Below are 13,221 nucleotides of genomic sequence, written 5' to 3'. Positions count from 1 at the left end.
CAGGTTCCTTTAAACATTATTGTGATTTACCTTATTGCTATTTCATAGCAATCATGTGTTTTCCGCTCCTCTGTTCTATCAACATTCTGATGCTGAGCCAAACATCTAGCATAATGATTATTTCCAGCTCATACTTTCACTAATTGAACACATTCTCACCACTGATGTCATGTTTCCTGGCAAGCTCAGGTATCCTAACTGCGCAGCTTGCACTGTTAGCAGATATGCTTCAGGCTAGCCATGTACCTAACATTATTTATAATAAAACATTTTTTTCCAGTGAATGATTATATGACTCAAAGTGGTGAATGTGACAAGCTTGTCATGTTCAGTGCTTGTGAATGGAGGTGGAATTGCTGAGAAATGAACAAGATGGAAGGATTAGTGGGAGGAAAATTAGAGATTTGGTGGGTGTACGGGGTGCCTTATGGTTTAAGCTTCTTGTTGTAATGGGCTGGAACAACACCAGCAGGGACTCTAAAGGCATTGCATTCTGGTAAATGTAGTCCACAGATGAATTTAGAGTTAGAGGTTCCAAATGCCAATAAAGTTCCAATAAAGTGACACATCAGGAGATTTGCATCTAGAAAAACATGAAAAACAAAGCAAAAAGTATCAGTTTATGAGAGAGCATTAAAATGCTTAACTATGTTACAAATCTAGCTACATGTTGTTACATTTGTGAGAATACAAAAAGTGTAGACTTTGTTGAATCTTGAGACTGTTAATGTAAAGAAATAATCTGTATGTTAATTTTTTAACTGATATCTTTTAATTAAATCTTTCAGATTTTAAATTATGATTTTAAGGAATTTATGGATCTATACATTACCTGCAACGAGTTTTTTAGCCTGTGTGCTTATAGAACATTAGCAGTTGTTGGGGCATACATAAACATGGACCAAGGACTGGTTGTCCATGTACAAAATTGTCATAGATCAAATTGCTTGATGATTGCAAGGAAATACACCTTCCCTTTCCTTGATTGCCAGGCCAGGATCACAATCCATCAAAAACTCGTAAAGAATGCAGCACTGTATTATCAGAGAAAAAGATGTTGCCAGCCATCTATAAAGTTGTTAACGTTTGGTCATCATGCAAAGGGGTTATATTTAATGTTTGGTTGAACTGTTGATTCATACTGTTGGAGAATACACTACTGCTATTAACTTGTCATTGAAGCGCTGCATGCTTAACCACTTCAAACCACCAGTCTGTTTTTACCTTCCCGACCAGGCCAAATTTTACAATTCTTACCAGTGTCATTTTATGTGGTAATAACTCTTGAACGCTTCAACATATTACAGTGAATCTCTGACTGATTTGTAACAACACATGAACTTGTACTTCATGTTAGTGATAAATTTAGGCCAATAATTTTTAGGTTCATTTATGAAATTATTGGAATTTTGGCAAAAATTTAGAAATTTTCACAATTTTTAAATTTTTAATTTTATGCCCTCAAGCCATATAGTTACAGTGGGTACGGAAAGTATTCAGACCCCTTTAAATTTTTCACTCGATGTTTCACTGTAGCCATTTGGTAAATTCAAAAACTTTTTTTTTCTCATTAATGGAAAAACCAGGGATTCAAGCTTCAGGAGGCTAATTTGCATATTCCAGGTGCCTTCTGGGAGAAGCGAAGTCTCCCTAAGCTAGAAGATCGTTGGATACAGCCGGGACCAGCTGCTTCGAAAGCATCACCAAACCAGGGATTCAAGCTTCAGGAGGCTAATTTGCATATTCCAGGTGCCTTCTGGGAGAAGCGAAGTCTCCCTAAGCTAGAAGATCGTTGGGTACAGCCGGGACCAGCTGCTTCGAAAGCATCACCAAACCAGGGATTCAAGCTTCAGGAGGCTAATTTGCATATTCCAGGTGCCTTCTGGGAGAAGCGAAGTCTCCCTAAGCTAGAAGATCGTTGGGTACAGCCGGGACCAGCTGCTTCGAAAGCATCACCAAACCAGGGATTCAAGCTTCAGGAGGCTAATTTGCATATTCCAGGTGCCTTCTGGGAGAAGCGAAGTCTCCCTAAGCTAGAAGATCGTTGGGTACAGCCGGGACCAGCTGCTTCGAAAGCATCACCAAACCAGGGATTCAAGCTTCAGGAGGCTAATTTGCATATTCCAGGTGCCTTCTGGGAGAAGCGAAGTCTCCCTAAGCTAGAAGATCGTTGGGTACAGCCGGGACCAGCTGCTTCGAAAGCATCACCAAACCGCGCGCCTTACGGCGCGCAAATTTTTGCCTGTAGGACATTATTGCAAGAGAGCTTGGCTGAGTAGATTACACAAGAAGGAAAACACACAGCAAGTCAGCAGGATCTAGGAGCAACATGGCAGATGTGACAACCTACATGGTGAGCTGCAGCATGTGCTACATGTTCACAGATCGACCAGAAGAAGAATCAAATTTCACCTGTCAGAAGTGTAGACTAGTGGCCCTTTTAGAAGAAAAGGTGCGGGGTCTGGAAGAAAGAATAGCAACTTTGAAACTCATCAAAGAGAATGAAGACTTTCTAGACAGAACAGAAGCATCTCTACTGGTCACAGAAGGTGAAAAAAGTGTCAGAGAACCTCCAAAAGCAGATGAGTGGAAGCATGTGACCAAAAGAAGCAAGAAGACCATGGAGAAATCACCAACCACACAACTGAAGAACCGATATCAAATCTTTGTAGAGGATGAAGATGGCACACCTAAGGATGAAGCAATACCAGCAAGCAAAAAAGAAAAGGGCACACAGGAACAAGTGACAGCAAAAAGTACAGCCAAGAAGCAACGAAGAGTGGTGGTGGTGGGAGACTCACTACTGAGAGGCACAGAAGCAGCCATCTGCAGACCGGACATAACTGCAAGAGAAGTATGCTGCCTTCCAGGTGCGATGATCAAGGATGTGACCGATAGGATACCAAAGCTCTTCAGCTCCAAGGACGTCCACCCATTTCTTCTGATACATGTTGGCACCAATGACACGGCAAGGAAGGACCTACCGACAATCTGCAAGGACTTTGAAGAGTTGGGGAAGAAAGTAAAGGAACTGGATGCACAGGTAGTTTTTTCTTCTATCCTTCCAGTAGACGGGCATGGCACCAGGAGATGGAACAGGATCCTTGATGCAAACAACTGGCTAAGACGATGGTGCAGACAACAAGGATTTGGATTCCTGGACCACGGTGTGAATTACTGGTATGATGGACTCCTCGCCAGAGACGGACTACACCTCAACAAACCTGGGAAACACACATTCGCCAGAAGACTCGCTACACTCATCAGGAGGGCGTTAAACTAGAAGAAGAGGGGACGGGAAGAAAAACATTAGACTCGAACAAAGACGACCCAGGAAAACATACTCAGAAGGGAGGTAAGAACATTTCTAAAACAATCCACAGTGAGGAGATTGGAACAAAACAAAATCCTCTGAACTGCATGCTCGCAAACGCCAGAAGCCTGACAAACAAGATGGAAGAACTAGAAGCAGAAATATCTACAGGTAACTTTGACATAGTGGGAATAACCGAGACATGGTTAGATGAAAGCTATGACTGGGCAGTTAACTTACAGGGTTACAGTCTGTTTAGAAAGGATCGTAAAAATCGGAGAGGAGGAGGGGTTTGTCTCTATGTAAAGTCTTGTCTAAAGTCCACTTTAAGGGAGGATATTAGCGAAGGGAATGAGGATGTCGAGTCCATATGGGTTGAAATTCATGGAGGGAAAAATGGTAACAAAATTCTCATTGGGGTCTGTTACAAACCCCCAAATATAACAGAAAGCATGGAAAGTCTACTTCTAAAGCAGATAGATGAAGCTGCAACCCATAATGAGGTCCTGGTTATGGGGGACTTTAACTACCCGGATATTAACTGGGAAACAGAAACCTGTGAAACCCATAAAGGCAACAGGTTTCTGCTAATAACCAAGAAAAATTATCTTTCACAATTGGTGCAGAATCCAACCAGAGGAGCAGCACTTTTAGACCTAATACTATCTAATAGACCTGACAGAATAACAAATCTGCAGGTGGTTGGGCATTTAGGAAATAGCGACCACAATATTGTGCAGTTTCACCTGTCTTTCACTAGGGGGACTTGTCAGGGAGTCACAAAAACATTGAACTTTAGGAAGGCAAAGTTTGAACAGCTTAGAGATGCCCTTAATCTGGTAGACTGGGACAATATCCTCAGAAATGAGAATACAGATAATAAATGGGAAATGTTTAAGAACATCCTAAATAGGCAGTGTAAGCGGTTTATACCTTGTGGGAATAAAAGGACTAGAAATAGGAAAAACCCAATGTGGCTAAACAAAGAAGTAAGACAGGCAATTAACAGTAAAAAGAAAGCATTTGCACTACTAAAGCAGGATGGCACCATTGAAGCTCTAAAAAACTATAGGGAGAAAAATACTTTATCTAAAAAACTAATTAAAGCTGCCAAAAAGGAAACAGAGAAGCACATTGCTAAGGAGAGTAAAACTAATCCCAAACTGTTCTTCAACTATATCAATAGTAAAAGAATAAAAACTGAAAATGTAGGCCCCTTAAAAAATAGTGAGGAAAGAATGGTTGTAGATGACGAGGAAAAAGCTAACATATTAAACACCTTCTTCTCCACGGTATTCACGGTGGAAAATGAAATGCTAGGTGAAATCCCAAGAAACAATGAAAACCCTATATTAAGGGTCACCAATCTAACCCAAGAAGAGGTGCGAAACCGGCTAAATAAGATTAAAATAGATAAATCTCCGGGTCCGGATGGCATACACCCACGAGTACTAAGAGAACTAAGTAATGTAATAGATAAACCATTATTTCTTATTTTTAGTGACTCTATAGCGACAGGGTCTGTTCCGCAGGACTGGCGCATAGCAAATGTGGTGCCAATATTCAAAAAGGGCACTAAAAGTGAACCTGGAAATTATAGGCCAGTAAGTCTAACCTCTATTGTTGGTAAAATATTTGAAGGGTTTCTGAGGGATGTTATTCTGGATTATCTCAATGAGAATAACTGTTTAACTCCATATCAGCATGGGTTTATGAGAAATCGCTCCTGTCAAACCAATCTAATCAGTTTTTATGAAGAGGTAAGCTATAGACTGGACCACGGTGAGTCATTGGACGTGGTATATCTCGATTTTTCCAAAGCGTTTGATACCGTGCCGCACAAGAGGTTGGTACACAAAATGAGAATGCTTGGTCTGGGGGAAAATGTGTGTAAATGGGTTAGTAACTGGCTTAGTGATAGAAAGCAGAGGGTGGTTATAAATGGTATAGTCTCTAACTGGGTCGCTGTGACCAGTGGGGTACCGCAGGGGTCAGTATTGGGACCTGTTCTCTTCAACATATTCATTAATGATCTGGTAGAAGGTTTACACAGTAAAATATCGATATTTGCAGATGATACAAAACTATGTAAAGCAGTTAATACAAGAGAAGATAGTATTCTGCTACAGATGGATCTGGATAAGTTGGAAACTTGGGCTGAAAGGTGGCAGATGAGGTTTAACAATGATAAATGTAAGGTTATACACATGGGAAGAGGGAATCAATATCACCATTACACACTGAACGGGAAACCACTGGGTAAATCTGACAGGGAGAAGGACTTGGGGATCCTAGTTAATGATAAACTTACCTGGAGCAGCCAGTGCCAGGCAGCAGCTGCCAAGGCAAACAGGATCATGGGGTGCATTAAAAGAGGTCTGGATACACATGATGAGAGCATTATACTGCCTCTGTACAAATCCCTAGTTAGACCGCACATGGAGTACTGTGTCCAGTTTTGGGCACCGGTGCTCAGGAAGGATATAATGGAACTAGAGAGAGTACAAAGGAGGGCAACAAAATTAATAAAGGGGATGGGAGAACTACAATACCCAGATAGATTAGCGAAATTAGGATTATTTAGTCTAGAAAAAAGACGACTGAGGGGCGATCTAATAACCATGTATAAGTATATAAGGGGACAATACAAATATCTCGCTGAGGATCTGTTTATACCAAGGAAGGTGACGGGCACAAGGGGGCATTCTTTGCGTCTGGAGGAGAGAAGGTTTTTCCACCAACATAGAAGAGGATTCTTTACTGTTAGGGCAGTGAGAATCTGGAATTGCTTGCCTGAGGAGGTGGTGATGGCGAACTCAGTCGAGGGGTTCAAGAGAGGCCTGGATGTCTTCCTGGAGCAGAACAATATTGTATCATACAATTATTAGGTTCTGTAGAAGGACGTAGATCTGGGTATTTATTATGATGGAATATAGGCTGAACTGGATGGACAAATGTCTTTTTTCGGCCTTACTAACTATGTTACTATGTTACTATGTAATGTACACTCTGCACCTCATATTTACTGAAAAACAAAAAAAAAGGAAGTAATTTTTTGCAAATTTATTAAAAAAGAAAAACTGAAATATCACATGGTCATAAGTATTCAGAACCTTTGCACAATATTGAGAAGAAGCATCCTTTTGAGCTAGTACAGCCATGAGTCTTCTTGGTAATGATGCAACAAGCTTTTCAAACTTGGATTTGGAGATCCTCTGCCATTCTTCCTTGAAGATACTCTCCAGTTCCGTCAGCTTGGATGGTGAACGTTGGTGGACAGCCATTTTCAGGTCTCTCCAGGTATGCTCAATTGGGTTTAGGTCAGGGCTCTGGCTGAGCCAGTCAAGAATGGTCACATAGTTGTTCTGAAGCCACTCCTTTGTTATTGTGTCCTGTGTGCTTAGGGTCATTTCCTTGATGGAAGGCGAACCTTTGACCAAGTCTTGAGGTTCTTCTTTACCTCTCTCACCAAGGCTCTTCTCCCACAATTGCCTAGTTTGGCTGGAAGGCCAGGTCTAGAAAGACTTCTGGTGGCCCCAAACTTCTTCCATTTAAGGATTATGGAGGCCACTGTGCCCTTAGAAACCTTGAGTACTGCATAAATTCTGTTGTAACCTTGGGCAAATCTGTGCCTTGCCACAATTCTGTCTCTGAGCTCCTTGGTCAGTTCCTTTGACCTCAGGATTCTCATTTGGTCTGACATGCACTGTGAGCTGTGAGGTCTTACATAGACAGGTGTGTGCCTTTCCAAATCAAGTACTATCAGTTTAATTAAACACAGCTGGACTCCTATGAAGGAGTAGAACCATCTCAAAGAGGATCAAAAGGAAATGGACAGCATGTGACTTAAATATGAGTGTCTGAGCAAAGGGTCTGAATACTTATGACCATGTGATATTTCAGTTTTTCTTTTTTATTAAATTTAAAAAAAATTGTACATTTCTGTTTTTTTCAGTCAAGATGGGGAGCAGAGTGTACATTAATGGGAAAAAAATGAACTTTTTTAAATTTACCAAATGGCTGCAATGAAACAAAGAGTGAAAAATTTAAAGGGGTCTGAATACTTTCTGTACCCACGGTATATCACACAACATCAATTATAAATGAAAAATCACATGTCTACTTTTCGTCAGCATAATTTAAAAAAAAATATTTCTATTAGGAAGTTAGATAGATTAAAAATTGATAAGCAACTTCTAAACAAAATTTACCAAACCAATTTTTTTAGGGACCACATCATTTTTAAAGCAACTTTGAGGTGCTTGCATGACATAAAGAAACCAAAACTGACACCTTTTAAAAAACTGCACCCCTTAAAGTGCTCAAAACAACAATCAAGAAGTTTAATTAACACTTCAGGTGCTTCTCAAGAATTGAAGCAAAAGCAATCTGGAAGGAAAAAATAAAATTTTTACTTTATCTCTCAAATATCATAGAATCATAGAAACATATGTTTCAGTTGGAAGAGACTTCTAGGGTCATCGTGTCCAACCCCTTGCTCAATGCAGGATTCACTAAACCATCTCAGACATATGTCTGTACAGCCTTTGTTTGAAGACTTCCTTTGAAGGTGAACTCACCTCAAAGCTGGCAGTGGTGCTTGCGTTCCTACAGAATTTGCTGCGGACACATAAAAGAACATTTTTTTCAGGGCAGGTTCAAATATCTTCTATATTCCACAATAATAATACTCTTATATGCCATTCATCTACGGTAAGGTGTGGCACTAGGTATAGCGTATGACAGGTATCTAGTCAGAGATTATTGCCTTTTATATTCTAAACCTTATTGCTGCTTTTTCCAAGCAACCATTGACCGATTCATGTTTTTTTATGGTGATCTGTACTTAGTGTTACTTGCATTCCTCTAGAGTTTGCTGCTGCCACGTACAATAAAATATATTTCCTGGGCTAGTTCAAATCCCTTCTATATTCTACAATAATACCACTCAACTGCAATCCATCTACGTTGAGATGTGGCATTAGATATAATTTATGACAGGCATCTATACAGGAATTATTGCCTTTTAAATTCTAAGCTTTGCTGCTGTTTTTTACGCACTCATTGACTGATTCATGCTTCTTACGGTGATCTGTACTCAAAAATTCATCGAAGCTGGCAGTTTTACTTACATTCCTTCAAAGTTTGTTGCTACCACATACAAGAAAAAAATATTTTCAGGGCCGGTTCAAATTCTGTATATATTCTACAATAATACCACTTTTATCTGTAATTCATGTAGGGTGAGGGGTGGAAGTAGATATAGCGTATGACAGGCATCTTGCCAGGGATTATTGCCTTATGAATTCTACGCCTTGCTGGTGCTTTTTCCATGCACTTATTGACAGATTTATTTTTTATGGTGATATGTACTAAGAAAATAATCAAAGCAAGCAAAATTAACTGATTTAATGTGTCAGTTCACAGTTTTTCTGTAGAATCTGTATGTAAGAAACTACTGGTGGGAGACTTTACACTAGAGCAGCTGGAATTACCACTTTTGAACTCTCCAGCACTTTGTTTCCATCTACTTCACTGTGCTTCTTGAAGTATGTTTGTGGCCATTGTCCTGCTAGAAGACCCATGACCTAGGATGCAAACCCAGCTTTCATACCCCGACACTACATTGCAACACAATATCTTTTGGGAATATTCACATTTCATAATGCCTTGCACACCCAGGGCCAGAGGCAGCAAAACAACCCCCAAATTATCTTTGAACCTACACTTTATTTGACTGTAACCACTGTGTTCTTTCATTTGCAGGCCTCATTCTATTTACAGTAAACAGAATGATGTGCTTTACCAAAAAACTCTATCTTGGTCTAATGTGTCCTCAAGATGTCTACTGGCCCTCTAAAGATTGCAAGAGCTGCCTGCTGATCCTCCCAAGTTTCAATCTTTACAGTATTAATATGGAAAATAAAATTTGCCCACCTCAGATGGATAAATTATATTGCAGTAGCAATATACAGCTATGCAAAGCATAGCCGTTTCCTGGCCCTCGAAAAAAGCTTAATGAGGGCTGGCTGCTGGCTCTGTAATATTAGAGTGAGGGCCGCCTGATGGCCCTTTGATAATAATGAGGGCCACCTGCTGGCCCTCTAACAGTAGTAAGGGCTGTCTGATTGCCCTCTACAAATAGTGATGGTCACCTGATGGCCCTGAGAAAAAAAAATGTGACTTTCACAGTCCCTGCTTCATAAACATAAAAGGATGTGTCTGATCATGACTCACACACCATATGGCCAGATAAGGTATTAAAGTGATACAATTACATTTCCTGTTTATTTATTTTTTTATCTAGTGAAAGCAATGCCAGCGTGCAAAAGCACTGCATGAGAACAAAGCCCAAGGCGTGGAGCAGCATTTTTTTTCTCTTATTTAATTTTGCCTTATATACTGTACATGTCATTATGCGAAAAGAAAGTTTCTTAACATTTTTTCCAGTCAAATCTATTTTAACTTTTGTTTTGTATGTTTTACTGTTAGTCTAGAAAAGTGACGTAAAACTCTGACAACATTGTTCCCAGCAGCAACCTGGGATTCAGAGATGCTTCCAGAAAAATGCTTGTGGTTCCCACGGAGGCCGGCTTCACAAGTTCAGTGGCTCTGGTACGTGAGGTGACAGTTTCCTCACGTACCGGAGACACTGACTCACGTAGACACATTAAAATCAATGTGTCTCTGCACATGTCAGCGTGTTTTCATGGACCGTGTGTCCGTTTGAAAAACACAGAGACATGTCAGTATTCGTGGGAGCGCACGTATTACACGGACCCATTAAAGTCAATGGGTCCGTGTAAAACACGTACCACACACGGATGCTGTCCGTGTGCAGTCCGTGTGCCGTGCAGGAGACAGTGCTACAGTAAGCGCTGTCCCCCCAGCGTGGTGCTGAAGCCACCATTCATTTCTTCTCTCCAGCAGCGTTCGCTGGAGAGAAGATATGAAAAATCTTTTTTTTGTGTTAAAAAAAAAAGATCCCTGTCCCCAACCCCCTTTCCCCCCCCCCCCCCCCCGCTGTTAATAAAATACTTACCTGGCTCCCTCGCTGCTTCCTCTCCTCGCTGCAACTTCTCCTGTATGAGCGGTCACATTGTGCTGCCCATTACAGTGATGAATATGCGGCGCCACCTCCCATAGGGGTGGAGCCACACATTCATCACTGTAATGAGCGGTACCACATGACCACTCATACAGGAGAAGCTGTGGAGAGGAGAGGAAGCAGCGAGGGAGCTGGGTAAGTATTTTATTAACAGCGGGGGGGCGCACAGGGGTGGGAGGGGGTTGGGGACAGGGATCTTTTTTTAAACACCAAAAAAAAAAGATTTTCATATCTTCTCTCCAGCGAACGCTGCTGGAGAGAAGAAATGAATGGCGGCTTCAGCACCAGATGCAGGGGACAGCGCTTAACTGTAGCGCTGTCTCCTGCACGGTGCATTTGGTACCCAGTCGGCACACGGGCGGCACACGGATGCCGCATGTGTGCCACACTGATGTGCCACGTGAGCACACGGACACGGATAATTCCAGTACCGATTTTTCCGGTACCGGAATTATCTGGACATGTGGGACAAGCCTGACTCAGGGTCAAGCACCTGAGCATTGCAATTTGCATTTTAGTGCTTGTTCATAACTAAATGTTAGCCGTCGTTTTAATTTTTATTTCATAAATCAATAGTATATGTGAAAATAAGCAATCTTGTAATATATCTTAGAGAAGTCTTCATGTTTGTGTGCCAGGACTGATCATTCATTCTCACAATTGTCAATTTCCATGTAAAATCTTTTTTTTCAGTGATCATAGATTTTTATAATGCTGAGATAGAGATGGCGGCTGCTACTGATAAGATTCTATATGAATAGCAGAGGGACGAGGCTTCTCCCTTCTCATCCTCCTCCTCTCTTCTACATAGAATCTTACCAGTAGTAACTGCCATCCTCTATCTATAAAAATAAAATAATATAACAATGAATATCTATAATATAAAAATCTGTCTTCACTGGTTACAGATTTTACCTGGAAATTGAGAATATTGAAATTAACTGATCAGTCTTGCAGAGAAAGAATTTTTCTAATAAGATAGATTACAAAGATACATATTTTCATGTGTACTATTGATTTATGAAATAAAAATATAAATGGTGCTACTGCTTACACTTTAACCCCTTAGCGACCGCCGATACGCCTTTTAACGGCAGCCGCTAAGGGTACTTAAACCACAGCGCCGTTAATTAACGGCGCTGTGGAAAAAGTCCATAGCGCCCCCCAGAGGCCGATTTTCTCCGGGGTCTCGGCTGCCGAGGATAGCCGAGACCCCAGAGAACATGATTCGGGGGGTTTTTAACCCACCCCGCATTTGCGATCGCCGGTAATTAACCGTTTACCGGCGATCGCAAAAAAAAAAGTGATCTCTTTTTAATTTCTCTGTCCTCCGATGTGATCGCACATCGGAGGACAGAGAAAAGGGGTCCTAGGTGGCCCCCCAATACTCACCTAGCTCCCCCGATGCTCCTCGTGTCTCCCGGTGGGCGCCGCCATCTTCAAAATGGCGGGCGCATGCGCAGTGCGCCCGCCGGCTGGCACCGGGAGAATCTTTGGGGTCTCGGCTGCCGGGGGTAGCCGAGACCCCAAAGAGCATGATCGGGGTCGGTATTACCGACCCCTGTTTTGCGATCGCCGGTAATTAACTGTTTACCGGCGACCGCAAAAAAAAAAAAAAAAAAAGTAAAGTGTAATTCTCTGTCCTCTGATGTGATCGCACATCAGAGGACAGAGAAATAGGGGGATTCGGGGACCCTAGCATACTCACCTAGGTCCCTGGATCCTCTTGCTGCTCCTCCCGGCCGCCTAGAGCAGAACATGGCGGACGCATACCCAGTGCGCCCGCCATCTGTCTCCATCTGCCGGCCGGCAGGAGAACAGCAGTTGGGGCTAAAATTAGGGGTAGGGTTAGGGTTAGGGGTAGGGTTAGGGCTAAATTTAGGGTTAGGGTTGGGGCTAAATTTAGGGTTAGGGTTGGGGCTAAACTTAGGGTTAGGCTTCTTTCACACTTACGTCGGTACGGGGCCGTCGCAATGCGTCGGCCCGACATACCGACGCACGTTGTGAAAATTGTGCACAACGTGGGCAGCAGCTGTAGTTTTTCAACACATCCGCTGCCCAATCTATGTCCTGGGGAGGAGGGGGCGGAGTTACGGCCACGCATGTGCGGTCAGAAATGTCGGATGCGACTTACAAAAAAACGTTTCATTCAACGTTTTTTTGTGCCGACGCTCCGCCAAAACACAACTGATCCAGTGCACGACGGACGCGACGTGTGGCCATCCGTCACGATCCGTCGGCAATACAAGTCTATGGGCAAAAAACGCATCCTGCGGGCACATTTGCAGGATCCGTTTCTTGTCCAAAACGACGGATTGCGACAGAATGCCAAATGACGCAAGTGTGAATGTAGCCCTAGGGCTAGGGTTAGGGTTGGGGCTAAAGTTAGGGCTAGGGTTGGGGCTAAAGTTAGGGTTAGAGCTGGGATTAGGGTTAGGGTTTGGATTAGGGTTGGTATTAGGGTTAGGGTTGGCATTAGGGTTACGCTTGGGATTAGGGTTAGGTTTGGGATTAGGGTTAGGGTTAGGGTTGTGATTAGGGGTGTATTGGGATTAGGGTTAGGTTTGAGGTTAGGGTTGAGATTAGGATTAGGGGTGTGTTGGATTTAGGGTTTTGATTAGGGTTATGGTTAGGGTTGACATTAGGGTTGTGATTATGGTTAGGGTTAGTGATTAGGATTATGGATGAGGTTGGGATTAGGGTTAGAGCTAGAATTGGGGGGTTTCCACTGTTTAGGTACATCAGGGGGTCTCCAAACACGACAGCCAATTTTGCGCTCAAAAAATCAAATGGTGCTCCC

Source organism: Ranitomeya imitator, chromosome 3 (assembly GCF_032444005.1).
Source record: "Ranitomeya imitator isolate aRanImi1 chromosome 3, aRanImi1.pri, whole genome shotgun sequence".
Classification (NCBI taxonomy): Eukaryota; Metazoa; Chordata; class Amphibia; order Anura; family Dendrobatidae; genus Ranitomeya; species Ranitomeya imitator.
This window is presented reverse-complemented; position numbering follows the sequence as displayed.